Source organism: Muntiacus reevesi, chromosome 18 (assembly GCF_963930625.1).
Source record: "Muntiacus reevesi chromosome 18, mMunRee1.1, whole genome shotgun sequence".
NCBI classification, from domain to species: Eukaryota; Metazoa; Chordata; class Mammalia; order Artiodactyla; family Cervidae; genus Muntiacus; species Muntiacus reevesi.
The window spans coordinates 51,873,937-51,893,846 of record NC_089266.1 but is presented as its reverse complement, the minus strand read 5'-3'; the positions used below and the strand labels follow the sequence as shown (position 1 = coordinate 51,893,846).

At 40.5% G+C, this 19,910-nt stretch overlaps 2 non-coding genes across 2 annotated transcripts; both read right to left on the bottom strand.

The window, feature by feature from the left end:
* Positions 1 to 7,073: 7,073 nt before the first annotated feature.
* On the bottom strand, positions 7,074 to 7,237 carry LOC136150429 (U1 spliceosomal RNA). Its single transcript, XR_010659854.1, has one exon. It is a non-coding gene; the product is annotated as a U1 spliceosomal RNA (small nuclear RNA).
* A 1,159-nt stretch (positions 7,238 to 8,396) lies between these two features.
* Positions 8,397 to 8,560, bottom strand: LOC136150418 (U1 spliceosomal RNA). Its single transcript, XR_010659845.1, has one exon. It is a non-coding gene; the product is annotated as a U1 spliceosomal RNA (small nuclear RNA).
* Between the last annotated feature and the right edge of the window lie 11,350 nt (positions 8,561 to 19,910).

Here is a 19,910-nt window from a genome sequence, read left to right as displayed (position 1 = left end):
CTCTCGCCGACGCCGTTCATCCTGAGGGTGCCCCTGGATCCTGCTGGGGCAGGACCCCGGCAGCTTTCCACAGTGGATGCACCAATTTACATTCTCATCAAAGGTGTCCAAGGGTTCCCTTTTCTCCACATTCTCCCCAACATTTGTTATTTGTAGTCTTTTTGATGATAACTATTCTAACAATTGTGAAAATCATTGTGATTTTGATCTGCATTTCTCTGATGATTAGCAACATTGAGCTAACATTCATTTGCCTGTTGGCTATCTGTGTATCTTCTTCAGAAAACTATCTATCCAGGTCTTCTGCCCATTTTTAAATTGGGTTTTAAGTTGTTTTTTGTTATGAGTTATATGAGCTGCTTATATAAGTTTTGGATATTAACCTCTCATCAGTCACATTATTTGTAAATACTTTCTCCTATTCATTAGGTTGTCTTTTTGTTTTAACAGTTGATGGTTTCCTTTGCTGTGCAAAACTCTGTAAGCTTAGTTAGGTCCCACTTGTTTATTCTTGCTTTTGTTTCTTTTGTCTTAGGAGTCAGATCTTAAAAATATCACTATGATTTATGCCAAAGGGTGTTCTGCCTGTGTTCTTTCCTAGGAGCTTTTTGGTTTCAGGTCTGAAATGACAATTTTGAATGGATCAGCCTTCAGTTCAGTCGCTCAGTCGTTCTTTGCGACCACATGGATCAGCTTAGGTTCTGATATGTTTTCTTTTTTTTAAAAAGGGGAATTATAAAAGCACACAGATTCTTTTCATACTCTAACAAAGTTAAGGGGCGCCCCTGGTGGCTCAGATGGTAAAGAATCCATCTGTGATGCAGGAGATTGGGGTTTGATCCCCGGGTTGGGGAGATCCCCTGGAGAAGGAAATGGCAACCCACTCCAGTATTCTTGCCTGGGAGATCCCATGAACAAAGGAAAACATCTATCCCCAGTAATACAAACGATTCCACCACAACTCAGAGAAAATGTCTCTTCAGACTTCCGTCTCTCTATTTTGTGCCTGTGTGAAGTTTTTTACATTTGGCTATGGGCCAACACTGCCTCAATCACTGGAGCCTACTTCTTTATCCCCGCTTATCCACAGAGTTAACGGGACTGATTATAAATAGGGTGAAAAGCAGCCACCAAAACTACTAAACAGCAATATAACCCTGGTAAAATCACTTGGGAGGTGAAAGAGAGGTTGGCCTGGTTTCTGTCAGTCAATTTTAGGACACAGTAATCCCTCTGTGTGACCTTGAGCACAGTCTAGTCCATGCCTATATTGTTGTTCCGTCACTCAGTCATGTCCAGCTCTTTTGCAACCCCATGAACTGTAGTTTGCCAGGCTCCTTTGTCCATGGTATTTCCCAGGCAAGAATACTGGAGTGGGCTGCCAGTTCCTTCTCCAACCCAGGACTGAACCCACGTCTCCTGCATTGAAAGTGGGTTCTTTACCACTGAACCACCAGGGAAGCCCTGTGCCTATATTACTGTCTCACTTTTTCTCTGCCTAGCATTCAGAGCTACTTCACCCACTAGACTGCATGCCTCCAGATCAGGGTTTTTCTTGTTTCTTTTAAAATAGTTGAAATACGGGAATTCCCTGGTGGTTCAGACTCTGTGCTTCTACTTCAGAGGGCCTGGGTTCCATCTCGGTTGGTGAACTAAACAAGTCACTTGGCCCAAAAAAAAAAAAACAAAAAAAAAACAGCAAAATAATACAACATGTAACTACTGTATGTATTACTTTACCCATTAACTTCAAACAGCCATTAAAAGCTTATAGAAAGCATAAAATTTCTGCATGACAGTCCATCTTATGACTGGATTGTAACTCATACACTCATTCCTCTGTTGCTGGACATTATTGGTTCAGTTTTTCATTACTGTAAATAATTCTGGCTTCTAGGAAGAGACAGTATATTGAATATCTATAAATTTCACTCTCTCAAAATCCCATCAAAACTGCAAAAAAGAAATTTTTAAAAGGCAACAGTTTTCAAGAATGGGGAGGACAGAACAGACAAGAGCGACGTATTTTTGACAGTTACCAGTGAGAAATGACTGAACTAGACCAGGAACGCCCAACTCTTAAGCTAGTTCTGGATAAAACTGAAAACTAACCCAATTGATACTGCAGAATACCCAGTAGAGACTGCAGAATACCCAATACTGGAAACATTCCAGATTTAATAGTAGCAGAGCCTCTAGAGCCAGGTGAAATGGAGATAAAAAGAAACCAAGCTGATGGAAAGCTGTTTCAGAAGAGATGGCCAGACTTCTCTCTCACCATGCTGCTGGATAAGCAGCCCACCCAGGCACTTTTCAGAGTGGTGATAATGGAGGAAGGTACAACTGAGGCTCTCTGGAGAAGTCTTGAAACTCAGGTAAAAGTTCAAACAGTTACTGAAAAGAGGATGTACATATGCATTCCAAAGGCTGAATGCTGACACCTCCTCCCTCTCATCCTTCATTTGGTTTCCAGAACACTGGTAACTAAGCCTTTACCTTCCAGGATACTGAAAGCTTCCTCTGAGGAATGTAAACACCCTAAAAGAAAGTCCCAACGATGTCGACATGGGCGTCCTCTACAAAGGTGTAGGGAGATCACTCTGCAGGGAAGCAGAGACCATACAACCTCACCTTGGCACTCAGAGCTTCCAACCAGCTCCCTGTTCGTTAACATGAGAAGACAATTATAACAGCAGCTCAGCCAACCAAAGGAAGACAATACGGTGGAGACAGACTATGCAAAAAGAAGAAAATTTAAAAAGAAAATAAGGGATTTCCCTGGTGGTCCAAGGGTTAAGACTCTGCCTTCTAATGCAGGGGGTGTGAGATCAATTCCTGCTAGGGAATTAAGATCCCACATGCTATGTGGTGTGACCAAAAATCAAAAAAATAAAAAGAAAATAAAAAATAATCATTAAAATCTTCAGAGATATAAAAGAAGACTTTGCATCTGAAAAACAAGTATTAGAAGCTATACAGGACTTCCGTAGTGGCACAGTGGATAACAATCCATCTGCCAATGCAGGGGACACAGGTTCAATCCCTGGTCTGGCAAGACTCCACATGCCTTGGAGCAACTAAAGCCCATGGGCCAAAACTGCAGAGCATGCACTCTGGAGCCCACATGCCAAAACTACTGAGCCTGTGTGCCACAGCTATGACAGCCGGGGTGCCCAAGAGCCTGTGCTCCACAAAAGAAGCTACTGCAGTGAGAAACCGGAGCACCACAAGGGAGAGCAGCCCCGGCTCACCACAACTAGAGAAAGCCCGTGCAGAGCAACAAAGACCCAGCACAGCCAGGGGACAAAAAATACAGAAAAAAAAAAAATATATATATATATATATATAGAAAGAAGAAGCTATACAAAGCAGAAACTTAGAACAAAAGAAAAAAGAGGTCCTAAAGATATGATTGTAGAAATAAAAAACTGAATACACAGGTTCAGCAAAAAAGATGAATAGATGGAGAACAGATATATGTTTTTTTCCTAATCAGAGGACCACTGTATGGAAAGTTTTTGAAAAATTAAAAACCAAGGCGAGGAAATCACCAATGAAAAAATTCAAGACAACTTCCCAACATAGAAAGGCTTTCTAAAGGTCGAAAGGACTTTCATTAAGTGCCTCATACAATGAATGGCTGTATGATACACTATAGCAAAAAATTAGGAAATTACAGAAAAACGAAACGAAAGAGATAATTCATTTTTTCTAAGAATGAAAAGATCAGTCACACATATCACATAAATAGTATAAAGAATCAGAAATTCTTCTCAATAGTTTCCAGAGGTTATAAGTCAAAAAAGTGATGCCTCTGAAATCATGAAGAAAATTTTAACTCCATTAGAATTTGACACCCATTTAAACTATTTCACCTATGCAGCAGTCTGAAAGAACAATGAGTTTAAGTAGAGGAAAACAGAAGTAGATAGACCTCCAGGAAAAACAAAACAAAACAACATTTAAACAAATAAGATTACTTGATATGATTGGCCTTATGGAAAACAAGAGCTATAATGGCAACCCACTCCAGTATTCTTGCCTGGAAAATCCCATGTACAGAGGAGCCTGGCAGGCTACAGTCCATGGGGATGCAAAAGTTGGACACGACTTAGCTACTAATCCACCACCACCATTGCAGTCCAGTGGTGCAGTCCTGTGCTTCCACTGCAGGGGACATGGGTTTGATCCCAGGTGGCAGAACTAAGATCCTGCATGCCTTGATACACGACCAAAAACAGAAAAGAAAAAGAAGGAAAAAAAAAAAGCAGAAGGGGAAAAAAATCTAACCAGAAGAACAATAAAATTAAAGGGAACAGTGACATGCAATGACAATGCTCTGTTGTGAATAATGTTTGCCTAAGAATAATGTAAACTGAATACTGATTTAACCAAATGGTTTTTAAACTGTATTAGAAAAAATAGAGAAGAAATGGTGGTGCAAGAGATCTAAATCTTTATTTACCATTATCAAACATAGACAACATAAAAAATAGCATTGAAGCATGTATATTACCATATGTGAAACACATCGCCAGTCCAGGTTTGACGCATGAGACAGGGCGCTCAGGGCTGGTGTACTGGGATGACCCTGAGGGATGGGATGGGGAGGGAAGAGGGAGGGAGGTTCAGGATGGGGGACACACCATGTATACCCATGGCTGATTCACGTCAATGTATGGCAAAAACCACTACAATACTGTAAAGGAATTAGCCTCCAATTAAAATAAATTTTAAAAAATTGTTAGCTGGCCATACTATAATAATAAAAATAAAAAGTTTAATTAAAAAAAAAGAAATAGTTTGCCCACCTGCACAGTTACAATGCATTGCATTAAGTAATAATGCATTAAGTAATGCATTAAGTAATAACAACATCAGAACACATTTTGGCCACTCGATACTAGTTGGAAAAAAAAAAGAATGGATGCATTAAAGCAGAGGTTCCCCAACCTTTTTGATACCAGGGACTGGTTTCATGGAAGAAAATTTTTTTACACAGACCAGGGTTGGGGAGATTGAGGGGTTGTGTGGAGATGGTTCAGGCGGGAGCAATAGGGAGTGGGCAAATGAAGCTTTGCTTGCTCACTGATCACCTCCTTCTGTAGGTCCAGGGATTGGGGGACCCCTGCATTGAAGAATAATATCCTGCACACTAGTTTAGAAACAAAGAGGTTCATAAATGTCACAAGAATAAAACTTTAGTTGTTTTTGGAGTGGAAAGTGTCTCCCTTTGAAGAGGACCTGGAGAATGGGAAGAAGCAGAAGAACTTAGTTTAGAAACCTAAAAGGACTGGACTTACCGGTGGTACAGAGGCTAAGAATCTGCCAGTGGGAAGCCCTCGCACCACAGTGAAGAGCAGTCCCTCTTGCTGCAACTAGAGAAAGCCCCAGTGCAGCAATGAAGACCCACCATAACCAAAAACAAATAAATAAATAACATTTTAAATAATAAAAATAAATTAAAAAATAAGAAACCTAAAAAAAAAAAAAAAGAAACCTAAAAGAACTATTTGAAATATATGTGTTATTTTGATACAGATTTTAAAAACATGTTGCAAAATATCTGTACTTTGTGTCTCTCATGTTCCCTTTTAAACAAAGCCTCCAGAACTCAGGTGACTGTTGTTAATTACCAGGTGAGTACTTAAACTTAGAAGCCAAGTGAAAGATCATATTTTTATGTATCAGACCCCTGGAGACACTGTAAATTACCCTGTCCGATTGCTAAGGGTCAGGAAGGGACTAAATACAGATGGACAAGATTTGTTCTAGGAGAGAAGCAGCAGGAACTGTTTCTGAAAGACAGGTAAGCACGAGTGCGAAGGTCACTAGAAATCTAAATAGCTACATCTGAAAAATAGGCAGAATCAGAATATACCATATCCTGAAAATGAAATACAGTGAATCAGCAGCATATACAGGAATCGGTTGCCTGCAGACACATTCTAATTTTCAGCAACAAAACAGGTTCTCAAAGATACTGGTTGGGACCTTTTCTTTTTTCGCTCAGTGGTGTCCGACTCTTTGCAACCCCATGGACTGCAGCCCACCAGGCTCCTCCATCCATGGAATTTTCTAGGCAAGAGTACTGGAGTGGGGTACCATTGCCTTCTCCAGGTTGGGGACCTTTAGAAATACCCACATTCAATCCAGATGCAGCATTCCTTAGGTAATAAAGAAGAAATGAATCTGTTCAATTTAACTTTCTGAAGTAGAAAGGATTAACAGAAGAGCCCCCTAAAAGCTGTATAAAAGTCCCCAAATTTTTGACTGTGCTGCAGAGAAAAATGGCTACTTATGAGGATATTTCAACAGCCTCAAAAATCCAGATTTCAAACTGACCCAAGAGAACAGAACAGTCAGAAATAAACATTAATCCTCTACCAGAGGTAAAAATCAGAAAAGCAGCAAGATTAACATTCACTTCACTGCCACAAATTACATCAACCCACTTTGAAAGCTCAGCTGGTAAAGAATCCACTTGCAGTGCAGAAGACCCCTGTTCGATTCCTGCGTGGGCAAGATCCCCCGGGGAAGCAAATGGCAACACATTATCGCATTCTCAGCTAGAAAACCCAAGGACAAAAGAGCCTGACAGGGTCATAAAGAGTCAAACAGACTGAGCGATTAAGCACAATACTCTGAAAATAAATGCAAAAATGAAACTTAAAGCCATAGAGCATATCAAGATCTGAACCACACGTACACCTGAACACTGCGTTTAAGACTTCCCTTAACCTCCAAACCCGCTGCAAAAAAAATTCGGCTAAATCCCCGCTTCCAAACAGTAAACTAAATTCGCCAGTCGCATGACCCCCAAGAAATTCTGAAAAGTAAAACTCACTAATTCTCAAAAAACAAAAAACACTAAAATCAAGCCACCGCTTCTTAATGTAATACTACTAAAAAATAAAAAAGACAAAGAAAAAAAAAAAGAGTCAGACAGCCGCATTGACACTTGCGGAAACCTTCATAACGCTTTCAGCATAAGTTACACCATTGTATTCTTCACTATCAAAAAAAAAAAAAAAAAAAAAACAAACAACTTTCCTTTAAACGAGAAAAAGATTCAGGGGAAAGCGCGAACGCAGTCCCCCACTACCACAAATTATGCAGTCGAGTTTCCCACATTTGGGGAAATCGCAGGGGTCAGCACATCCGGAGTGCAATGGATAAGCCTCGCCCTGGGAAAACCACCTTCGTGATCATGGTATCTCCCCTGCCAGGTAAGTATGAGTTGCTCCCCCTGCCTGCCACCTCAGCCTCACATTCCAAACACTTCGCACTTATGGTCACTCTCTTCACCGCAGACTCTACACCCTCACTTACGAAATAACGGCTTCTCCCAACTAGAAGGGCCTGACAAGCACATTGCGAGTACCGCAACATTTGCAAAATAATACAAACGCTTCACAGTACAGTCTGAACGGGGTCAGCCGACGCCGAGCTCATTTACATACTCCGCGCACCTCAGTGACGTCACTCCGTAGCGCCGACGGTACCGGGGTCTCCTGATAGGCTGACTGACAGTCAGGCGCACCGGGCCTAATCCCCGGGGCCGGGAATGTGACCCACCTTTGTGACAGAACAGGTTGTAGCGATGCGATTAGCTTTGAAACTGGGTGGGGAGGGGATAGTCCGAATTATCCAGGTGCACCTAATGTAATCAAAGACTTTTATGAAGAGGAGTTACGTTATCAACTGACCGAAGACATGAAACGGGTGGCTTTGAAAATGGAGAGGTGAAGTGAAGTGGCTCAGTCGTGTGCGACTCTTTGCGACCCTATGGATTATAGTTTACAAGGCTCCTTTGCCCATGGAATTTTCCAGGCAAGAGTACTGGAGTGAGTTGCACATTTCCTTCTCCAGGGGATCTTCCCGACCCAAGGATCAAACGCGGGTCTCCCGCATTGCGGGCAGACACTTTACCGTCTGAGCCACCAGGGAAGCCACCAGAAAATGGAGAAGCGGACCACAGAGCAAGGACAGGTTGCTTTCAAGAGGTTCCCGCTATACCTACTCGTGAAGAAAGAAAAGGTCATAAAAGGAGCCTCCCCTAGGAGAAAGAGACCACCGTATAGATTACTTTCTATTTCCACAGTAGTTAAGAAATTCCGTTCAAGTCTGTAACAGCGATGAAACAGACCAACATTTTCTTGTAAAAAAGGAAAACAAACATGCCCGGGCGTTTAACCACTGCTGGAAAACCCAAATACCAAAAATCCTGCAAGCAACCATAACAGAAAAAGGATAACCTTGTACATCTTCAGCCGAACTAATAATCCCCATAGTTTAATAAAACCGGGGTAGTTTACACCGGCAACTCATAATAGCCACTACTAATAACAAACAAAGGAATACCAAGCTGGTGCCTTCTCTTAGACAAGCCACATCAGGGGAAAGCGCGAACGCAGTCCCCCACTACCACAAATTATGCAGTCGAGTTTCCCACATTTGGGGAAATCGCAGGGGTCAGCACATCCGGAGTGCAATGGATAAGCCTCGCCCTGGGAAAACCACCTTCGTGATCATGGTATCTCCCCTGCCAGGTAAGTATGAATTCTTACTGGCCTCTGCCATATCACCCACATATTCTAATCACTATAAAGAGAGGGTCACTTTTCTCGTGCATTTTACAGACCTCTCCTCCAATTTCTGAAATCGAGCCTTCAAACTATAATTACAAAGGACTACATTTGTATATCTCAATATTGCCAAATCATAGAAAATATAACGCCTAGTGTAAGCATTACCGGCAGTCACTGCGCTCATCTACATGTTCCACACCCCTTTTGCTGATCTCATTTAGCGTGTCCTTTTACTGGTATAGTTACTGGAATGAAACTTAAAGGCAAAGACTCTACAGATATAAAAGTAAGTTCCTTCTTTCAAGGGCTTGGAGCTAATGGCCTCGCTGTGATTCTGGCGCAGTTCAGCAAGCCGGTATCGACGCAACAGAAATAGCAAGTCTGAAAAGATGAAATTTGGTAAAAGTACGTTTGAAAATTCAGTCAATGTAGTTAGAACTGCAAATAACTTGAGCGTTCAAAGCTTCAAGCACAAGTACAAAATAAGCCGTTTTTCTAATGTGGGGCAAATGATCACCCTTACAAGAACAGCTGCACAAATGCTAATTCTAATTTTGAACTGAGTTAGTGGAAAGCTCATGCAGTAACCCCTCCTACGGCAGATACTTGGATGAGTTGTAGGGGTCCATCCATTCCAGCTGGAATATGATGATCCTCACCGTTGGAAATCACTTTTGTGAACAAGAGTGTCTCCTCTCCTAATTCAGACTAAGTTGTGTTTTGACCTATCCTTAAACCCTCTTGTGCTCGACACTACAAACACAGGGGCATTCTTTTACTTTTTCATGGGTGTCTGAAATCCACAAGACTACTAGAGATTCAACTCATCCTACAAGAAATTCCTGACCTCTCCAAGACTATCTCAGACCCTTCGAAAAGAGCAAATCCTGTTTTAGGCAGCGGTTAGTACTTCATGTATTACATGTTCACATGATTAATATCATCAGACTTCTCAGTGCCCTCCTTTCTGCCTCAGTATATGTTAGAACTGGAGTTCCCATGTTTAACTATTCTTCAGTTGCCCACGATCACACTAGAACCAACCTATTTCTCACATTTTTATCTTACAGAAGGACTCTTCTGGTATTCTCTCCTCCACCAACATAAATCAGCCAGAGTTTTATATCTTTTTTTTTTTTTCCTTTCCACACTGGGCAGCTTGCAGGATTTTAGTTCCTCTACTACAGATTGAACATGGGCCCACAGCAGTGAAAGCATGAAGTCCTAACCACTGGACCACCAGGGAGTTCCCAAGCTTTATATCTTTAAAACAGGAAGAAATAATGCTATTTGTAAAAATCATATTAAAAATTAACAAGCAATAACTGAGAACACAGAGGTAACTGAGATGGGGAGAGGAAAAAATACTGGGGTGGAAGAGACGGAAATCATGAAGTCTGAAGTCTGACCTTTGACACCCTACCAGTTTGATTTTTATAAACTATCTCCCCCCAAAGAAAGAACTATTATATGTAATACATATATAAAATATATACTCATATATACATGCATACCTGCATATGTAATCTAGAAACAAAATATTTACATTTTTGTGTGTCTATGACATAAAAGTTAGATAGCTTGGGGCTTCCCTGGTAGTCCAGTGTTTAAGAATCCTCCTGCCAGTTCAGGAGATACAGGTTTGATCTCTGGTCTGGGATGATTCCACAGGCCGAGGGGCAGCTAAGCCAGTGTTCCACAACCACTGAAGCCCACGCACCCTACAACCTGTCTCCGCAACAAGAGACAACTCCACACTGAGTAGCCCCTGCTCACTGAAACTAGAGAAAGCCCACACACAGCAACAAAAACCCAGTGCAGCCAAAAGATTAATTAATAATTTTTTTTCTAAAGTTAGAGATCTTGAAATCTGGCTGGGAACCACACTTGTAAGGAGAAAATGGTATCTGTGAACTAGACTACTATTATCACCAAACAACTCTTAAATTCAAAATGCCATTTTCAGAAGGTCTGTGACTAGCAGTGCCTTCTTTTTATTTGTAAGATACAGTTGATTTACAATATTGTGTCACTTGTGGGTGTACAGCAAAGTGATTCAGTGTTTTTTTTTCATATTTTTTTCCACTATAGGTTGTTACAAGATACTGAATTTAGTTCTGTGTGTTATATACTAAGTCCTTAATGCTTATCTGTTTTATGTATAGTAGTTTATATCTGCTAACCCCATACTACTAATTTATCCCTTTCCACCGCCATTTCCCCTTTGGTCACCATAAGTTTGTTTTCTGGCTGACTCTGCTTCTGTTTCTTTATATAGATTCATTTTTATTACTTTTTAGACTTCATATATGTGATATCATGTAGTATTTGTCTTTTACTTCACATAGTATGATACTCTCTAGGTCCATCTGCATTACTATAGAAGGTAACATGTCATTCTTTTTATGACAGTGACACTCCATTGTGTGCGCACACACACACATCTTAAACCAGTCACCTGTTGGCGAGCACTCGGGTTGTCTCCAGGTGTTCGCTACTGTAAACAGCACTGACAGTGTTTTCTCTCTTGACCATGACGCTTGTTGGATCTTACCTCCCTAGCTCAAACCTGAGCCCTCAACAAGGAAAGCGCCAAGTTCTAACCACTGGAACATCAGGGAATTTCCTAGTGGTGCTTTCTTAAATAACACAGAGCCCTTCACAAGGTTAGTTTCACTATTTCATGGGAACTTCATTGTTTTTGGCCCAGTTATCGAAATATATGTCCAAGGCAATCTGCCTTAGGGCAAAAGCATGACTGTCCTTCATGCTCTTATAGCTCAAGCAGGTTAAAACATTAATGCTATATCCTCACAGAAGCCCTGCGAAGTTTAACATCCTTTGAGGAAAGCCACAACATTCCTTAGAAAAATACAAGGAAATACTTACATTAAGTTTATTTTAAATATAAACAGAAGTTATCCAGAAAAAGTAGAGAAGCTTTAGTTCATTTTACAAATGTTGCAAAACTTTGTTGCCAAAACCAAAGTAGATGTAATCATCTCACAGATTAATCTCATTTATGAACAAAGAGAAATGCCCCCACTGGCAGCAACTAGAGAAAGCCCACACAGCAACGAAGACTCAGTGCAGCCAAAAATAAGTAAATAAAAGAACAGTACGCGATAACCAAATAGGTTTTATACCAGGTATATAGGACCTACACATATAAAAGTATGTTGGAGACTTCCTTTGCAGTCCAGTGGTTAAGAACCCACCCTCCCATTGCAGGGGGCAAGGGTTTGAGAAACTCAGATCCCACAAACTGCTTGGCCCGGCCAAAAAAAAGCATATGATAAAGACAGCATTTTATATAGGTGGGGGAACAGATCAATTGCCTTATAAAGATTATTTAGAAAACTGTCTTACCACTGGAGAGAAGGGGAAAAAAATGCTTTCTCCTACATTTAAAAAAAATCACATAGATTAAAATATTCAAATTAAATCATAAACCATATATAAAAAATACAGATGATTATGTTTATAATAATTTTGAAGAAAATAAAGACTTCTTTTTGGTCTTGCCAAAGGGCTTGGAGGACCTTAGTTTCCAGTGCCCCCTGCAGTGGAGTCTTAACCACTGAGCCACTAGGGAATTAACAAGAAGACTTTCTAAGCATGTTACCAAAGTAAGAATTAAATATAAACTTTGCATATACATAACATCAATAAAATAGAAAACCTCATAAAGTCTAAATACACGTGACGAAGTGGGAAGATATCTGCCATATAGTGATTAGGTAAATAGCCTGTATAATAGAATATGCATATGAGAGAGTTGGCAGCTTAAGAATTTTGGGTAATGCCAGACAAAACTGAGCAGAATGCTGAGCCTATCATAATAAATGTTAGTTATCATTTCTGATAATAAAAACAAATACATATTTTAAATTAAAAGTAGCCTAGTTAAAAAGTGAGAAAGGAACATGCACCCATGTTCGTAGCAGTATTACAATAGCCAAGAGGTAGAAGCAACTCAAGTGTCTATCTACAGATGAATGTAAATATATACAATGGAATGTTGTTCAACCTTAAGAAGGAAAGAAATTCTGATAGATGCTATAACATGAATGTATTATACCTTGAAAACATTATGTTAAGTGAAGTACATCAGGCACAAAAAGATAAATTCTATATGATTCCATTTGTATAAGGAAATGAAAAATGGTGAGTTCAAAGGGTACAGAGTTTCAGGTGTGCAAGATAAAAAAGTTGTTGACATAAGTTGCACAACACTGTGAATATAATTAACACTACTGAAACTTACACTTAAAAATAGTTAAGATGGTAAATTTCTTTTGACCATGTCACATAGCTTTCGGGATCTTAGTTCCCTGGCCAGGGATTGAACCCAAGCAACTGCAATGAAACCACCAAGTCCTAACCACTGAACTGCAGGGAATTCCCAAAGATGGTAAATTTTACGTTATGTGTATTTCACCACCATTAAAAATAAAAAGTGGGCAAAGGATATAATGGGATAGTTACAATAATAAAATACACTTGGCCAATAAAGTTATATGAAAAGATTTTTAACCTCTCTTAGTCACAATAAATGATAATAACCATTTAAAGTCAATTATACCTCAATAAAAAAAAACCAACCAACCATTTAAAGACTGCTAAAGGCCAGCGCTGGGCTTCCCAGGTGGTGCTAGTGGTAAAGAACCCATCTACCAATGCAGGAGATACAAGAATTGAGGGTTCAATCTCTGGGTTGGGAAGATTCCCCTGGAGTAGGAAATGGCAACCCACTCCAGTGTTCTTGCCTTGAAAATTCCATGGACAGAGAAGCCTGTCTGGCTACAGTCTTTGGAGTCTCAAAGAGCCGGACACGACTGAGCACATATACACACTACATACAAAGGCCAATGCTAGGGTGGAAGCTGGAAAACCATTTCCCATATACTGGTTTCCCCACCCCCCCCCTCATATACTGTTAGTTGGACTGTAAGTGGTGCAAACGCTTGGTGATAAGTTTCAAAATGGGGAATTCCCTGGCCATCCAATAGTCAGGACTGAAGGCTTTCACTAACATGGCTCAGAGTTTAAAAAAAAAAAAAAAAGAAGAAGAAGATTCAAAATGAAAATATGTGTGCTTTTTGACCTAGGAATTCTACTACCAGAAATGTATTGAGAGAGACCGCATGAGCAAGCTCAAGAGCCCAGATGGGCATGCTTGAACAAGTGAGCTCCAGAGCACACACTACCTCATCACAGTAAAAAAAAACTGGAAATAATTTCAGTTATTAATAACTGTCCAGTTATAGGCCACAGGTTAGAAAGATGGGCCTCAGGACAGAATAGTATCCAACCATTAAACTTAATTTTGTTTAATGTGGCATGTGGGATCTTAGCTTCTGACCAGGGATCAAACCCATGCCCCCAGCAGTGGAAGCACAGTCTTAACCACTGAACCACCATGGAAGTCCCAAACTTAATTTTAAAATAGTTTTTAATCATATAGAGAAAATTTTTGACAAAATATTAAGTGAAAAACAGAAGATATATAAGATACATACATTTCTTCAAAATGTGATCATAACTCAAATAAATGTATATAAAGTTGTAGGGACATTAAAATAAACTGAAATGTTAACATTATCATCTTTGAATGAAATTCAGCCCCCTTAAAACCAAGTTCCTCTGCTGAGTTTATGACTAACCTCTCAATCCAGAACTTTATTCCCTTTCCTTTCCTGTACCTGTTCCCCCTCAAGACAGGAATATCAAAGAAAAGGGGGAAATTGTAACTGAGCAGGACCCTATGGGGCCTTCCCAGGACAGAGCCCCCCGCCCCCACCTCACCAACCCCCACTGTCTTCTGCCTGTCTTTTGCTGTAGAAAAACTTTAGCCTCCTAGGCCTTCTTCAAGTTCCAAAGAGCAAATTTAATCAGAGAAGTGAGGAAACACAGAAAGAAAGGAAAACTTGCAAAACAAAATAGTAATAGTTTAGCCATTAAACAAAGTTAAGTTAGTTCCTCCATAAGAGCTATAGATAATATTCTGAGCCATATCCTTAGGTTGTTTTGCAGATACTGAAACCCCCACTAGGTGGAAGACGTTTACTGCACTCTGACCACAAGTACAGAGGCTCCACGCAGGTTGGAACCAGAAGGTTGATGATGTTGACTCCCAGTTACCTCTGCGCCAACCAATGAGAATAAGATCCGTGAGCTGATCAAGTACCACACAACTCTCTCCCTCACCCTGTCATTAAGCCATAGGGAAGTCTGGGTCTTTTGAGAATTAGCTGCCCAGAGTCCTTACTTGGCCTTGCAATAAATGCTATACTTTCCTTCAGCACAACCCAGTGTCAGTAGACTTGCTTTACTGTGCATGGTGAGCTGACCCAAGTTTGATTCAGTAACAACAACTGAAGGAAAGATCTAGGAGCATGGAAGTACCCTAAATGTCCACTGACAGATGAATGGATAAAGAAGATGTGGTGTACACACACACACACAGACTCACACAATGGAATATTACAAAACCATAACAAAGAATGAAATAATGCCATTTGCACAACATGGATAGACCTATGGTTATCATACCATGGATACAAACGAACTTATTTATAAAACAGAAATGGGATCACAGACATAGAAAACAAGCTAATGGTTACCAAAGTGGAAAAGTGGTGGGGAAGAATAAAATAGGAATTTGGGATTAACAGATACACACTACTAAACATAAAATAGTTAAACAACAAGGAACTATATTCAATTATCTTGTAATAGTGTATAATGGAAAAGAATCTGAAAAAATATATGTATAACTGAATCACTTTGCTATATTCTGTAAATCAATGATACTTTAATTAAAATATTTAAATAAAATAAAAAAGGTCTATTAATCAGTTTTATAGTCTATTTTTTTGTATTTTGTTTTCTACTTCCTACACATAAATATTTTCCACCTATTTTAGAGTACAAAACAAAAAAAATGGGAGAGAGTAGCAGGTCAGTCATCTAATCATCCATTCTTTTAACAAATATATACTGAACATCTCCTATAAGCCATATACAGTGCTAGGGGTTCTGGGAAAACAGTGAGTAAAATCCACATGATCCCCATTTGACTGAATCTCATTCTAGTTGGGGAGATATATGCTAAATAAATGATCACACAAAGACATCTGGTGCTATGAGATCCTTAGCGGGGGGGATCTGATCTAGTTTTGAGGGGGTTTGTTGGAAGTAGAGGTTCAAAGCCAGATACAGGGTCAATGTATGCTGAGATTTGAAGGATAAATAGTAGTTAACTAGATATAGCAGAAAGGTATGCACAAAGGTTCTGTTGTGGCACCCACAAGAAATTAACGCCAGAATGGCTGGAGTGTAAAGAGTAAAAGGGAGACAGGGAAAAGTAACAGCTAAAGAGGTAAACAGGAGCCAGAACATGCAAGACTTTTTGTCTTATTAAGAAATTTGGTCTTTATCCTAAGAGTAGAATAGGGAGTTACACAAAATGAAATGCACTCAAGAAAGGACCCTGTCTGCAGCATGAAGGGACAGACTAGAGGGGAGGGAAAGACAAGATGCAGGGAGACCACATAAAAGGCTATTGCAGTACCTCTAAGAGAAATGGTGACAGCTTGGCTTAAAAAAAGGAGACATGAACATAATCAGGATATTTTAGAGAGAAATTGATAGAGTTTGTGGTTATATTGAACATGGAGAGTTAAAGGGAAGGAGGTGTGGAAGATTCCTAGGTTTCTGGTTTGTGCAGATGGAAGGATGGATATTCAGTTCACAGAGACAAGGTGAAGGAGTCTTTTGGGCCTAGAAAAGAGAACAACAGTCTCAAAGGCCCCTTGCTGAATCATCTAACTTCAGAGAAAACAAAACAGAATTTTAGTTCCACTCTGATGCTCCAGGCCGGTTGCATCTATCTGGGACTTATTACCCCCTGTCCAGAAACCTTCCACCCCCTACACCTGCCCAGAAGACTTATCACCCCCTGCCCAACTACAAATGTCATCTCAACAAAAGAATACTCAAAATATCCCGCCTGATTAACGTTTCCCTTATCGTTTCCACAAACCTCCCTTTAAGTAAGAAGCCTCCCTGATCCCTCTTGGCGCTCAGCCTGGTCGTCAGGCCGACTGTCGCCCCTCCTTACCTGAATAAAGGTAACCTACTTCTGTTGAGGTCGTCCTCCCTTTTCTGCCTCGCCGAAACCATACCCTACACAAGGAATGCAGGAAGAGGACAAAGATTTTTTGGTGTGCTGAAGAAAATGAGTTAGGTTTAAGATAGGCTGAGTTGGAGATTTAGCATTGTGCTGTATACAGTTAGATATTTCCATCAGAAGGTCAGAGAACAGGTCAGAGCTAGGAAAATAAATTTACAAATTATTGGCATATAAATAGTCACTGAACTGTGAATATGAATAAATAGCAAAGAGAGAAGGAGAGAACCAGAGAGGGGAGAACAGAACAGGGTAGTGGGTGAAAGGTCAGTTATGGGGCCTTAAAAGAATGGGAACATTTCCTGCCCTAGTTACAAAGGATAAAAATGTAAGGGAGACAGAAAAGCCAGATGCCTAGGAAGGAAATCAGTGTGGGACCACAGAAGTCAAGTGAAAATAATGTCTCAAGAGTTTGTGGATAACAAATATTTTGAGCTCTCATTATGTGCAAGGCCTTGTGCAAAGCTTTACCACAAGCATCTCTAAAGCTGAACTTTGATTCAGAGTTTTTTCTTAGTCCAAACAGCACTCATTTATCTTTCCTATTTTCATTCACTTGACCACACAAAGTTGCCAATTTTAAAAGTTCTATGTTTTTAGGCTAAAAAAAAGTAATCTGCTCAGCTATAACAAATATTCTTATTATTTCTCTCCCACATCTTTAGAAAACAGCCCATTCTGCATGAAAATGTGTCTGTACTTGATTACTTAGATCAATTATAGATTGACAACATTTTCGTAGCTCATTCCTACCCTTAGTTGTATCTAGATAACAAATGCAGAAATGCATTATTCTGCATCTGAAAAACAAAGTCAGAAATGCAACACAACTCAGTAATAATGATTGACTAAGGCTCCATGGTGCTTCCCTGGTGGCTCAGTGGTAAAGAACCTGCCTGCCAACACAGGAGATGCTGGTTCAATCCTGGGTTGGGAATATCCCCTGGAGAAGGAAATGGCAACTCCAGTATTCTTCCCTGGGAAATCCCATGAACAGAGGAGCCTGATGGACTACAGTCCATGAGGTTGCAAGAGTGGGACACATCTTAGGGAATAAAACACCAGACTCCAGGAAGGCACAGACTCTTATTTGCCATGTCATTCTGCACAAAACTAGTGGTTAAATATCTAATGTTGCTTAAGTATTCAAATCTTCAACATGTAAATTTAAATGGAGACCTTGGTAAACTTCTCACAAGATTACTATAAGGATCAAGTGAAATAAAATAAAACACGTAAAAGCACTTTTCTTTGGCACTTTACAATTGTAGGAATTTTTTTTTTTTTTTTGAGGCTCACACCATTAGTACTCTGCTGAGCTAGGTGTTCAATAAGGCTTTATTCAACTGTATACACGTTAGAATATTTTTAAATGGAGAAAAAACAAGATTATGCACCTTTTCTAGGTTAGTTTATATTTGTTAATCTAATCTTTCCTACAACCCCATGAAATATTATTAATTTCCATTTGCAGGCGAGGAAACCAACTTGCTTAAAGTCTCAGTTGGTAATTTCCTGAGATATGATACAAACCCAAATTTGTATGACTCCAAAGCTCAAGTTTGATTTTTTCATAAAAATACAGCTTTTTTTTCCTCCCCCTGACAGGGGAACCAACCCATACTCCGGCCACCCTCTCCCCTCTGCCCCAGTGGAATCCCGGATTACCAACGACTGGACCTCCAGGGAAATCCCACCGTAACAATATTCTCAAGATCAAGTAACCCCATGTCGCAATGGAAAATAATAACATACTCCCAGGAAAATTTAGGATACCAGTTTGAAAGTCTGACTACAGAGCAAACTGGATTAAAGAAATCTTAAGAATGAGGATGAAAATAATAACTACTATAGCAACTCAATGGTCTGAATAAGGTAATAAAAATAAATAACAGAATGGCTACAGAGTGGACTGGTTTCTTAACTCCATACTGCTACCAAAAATTCTAAACACAACCGATTCCACTGAATTTGACCAAACTACCTCAAGTGCTATCCCTGAATATGTTAACACCATTTCCTCTTCACCCAGGACTCTGGTTACTTGATAAGCATAAGCCCGAATTCTCCCAGTGGACAGCATTTATGTAATGCCCCCTGCATGTCTACATGTGGATCATACTAGAAGGTAAGCAATGTAGAGTGGCAAATAAACTGCATTTTGATTACTCCTACCAGACTTTCCCTGCCCTACCAAATGGGGACCAAATACTTCTCGAATTTTCCCCTCAACCCCCACTCCAAGAGCTACCTCACTATTTGAAGGTAGCTCCGGCAAGAAAAAAAGATACTAGGTCTTAACAAGCTTGAAGAAAACTATGCTCTATGAGTCCGTCCCAGTCCTATTTTCCTCGCGGCATGGCTGTGAGCATTGGAAATGCGTAGGATTTGCTAACGTGGTCAGCACATTTCCTTCCTTAGATCTTCCTTACTTAAAGGGCTCTGATTCGCAACATTTAGGGAATCCCTTTAAGTTAGGAAGAAAAGTCAACGCTAAGAATTTTTCCCTAACAGGAATGAGTTACTCCTTTAAATAAATTATACTCTCCTAGGCAAGGAAAGACTTCCTAAGCCACCTTCCAACCCGCCTCTCAATTTCCTCAAACTTCTCTATTTTAGTAAGCGGTCCCTTCAAACCTCTGTACCCGAACAGGAGCTCTTGCGTAACCCGACGCCTCCCTCTCGACGACCACCGGAGCCCACGTCCAGCCCACTCGGGGGACAAGACTCGCTTACTTTTCCAGTTACTTCTGGGCAGGCTGTGAAGAACTAACGGTCTCAGAAACCACCACGCTCCAGACTTGACTCGCGGGAAGCCGTGGGTGGGCGCGGGGATCGTGCGGCGAGCGCGCCCCGCCGCTGTGGGGGGCTGGCCCACAATCCCTCGCGAGGGCGAGGGCGAGGGCGGGAAAGGTGAGGGGGCCTAGCAAGGGGGGACAGCGGCAAGAAGAGCCAAAACACTGGCACACTGGACTAGGGCTAATCTATTCGATTGTTCCAGACCCCAAATCGGTAACATGCAAGTGTGTGTGTACGTAGTTTCATTCGAAGAGATCATTCCTACTAACAACGCTGAGACCTCCAGGCAAAGGGTCAGGGCAGAGCTGAAGAAATGTGGGAAGACC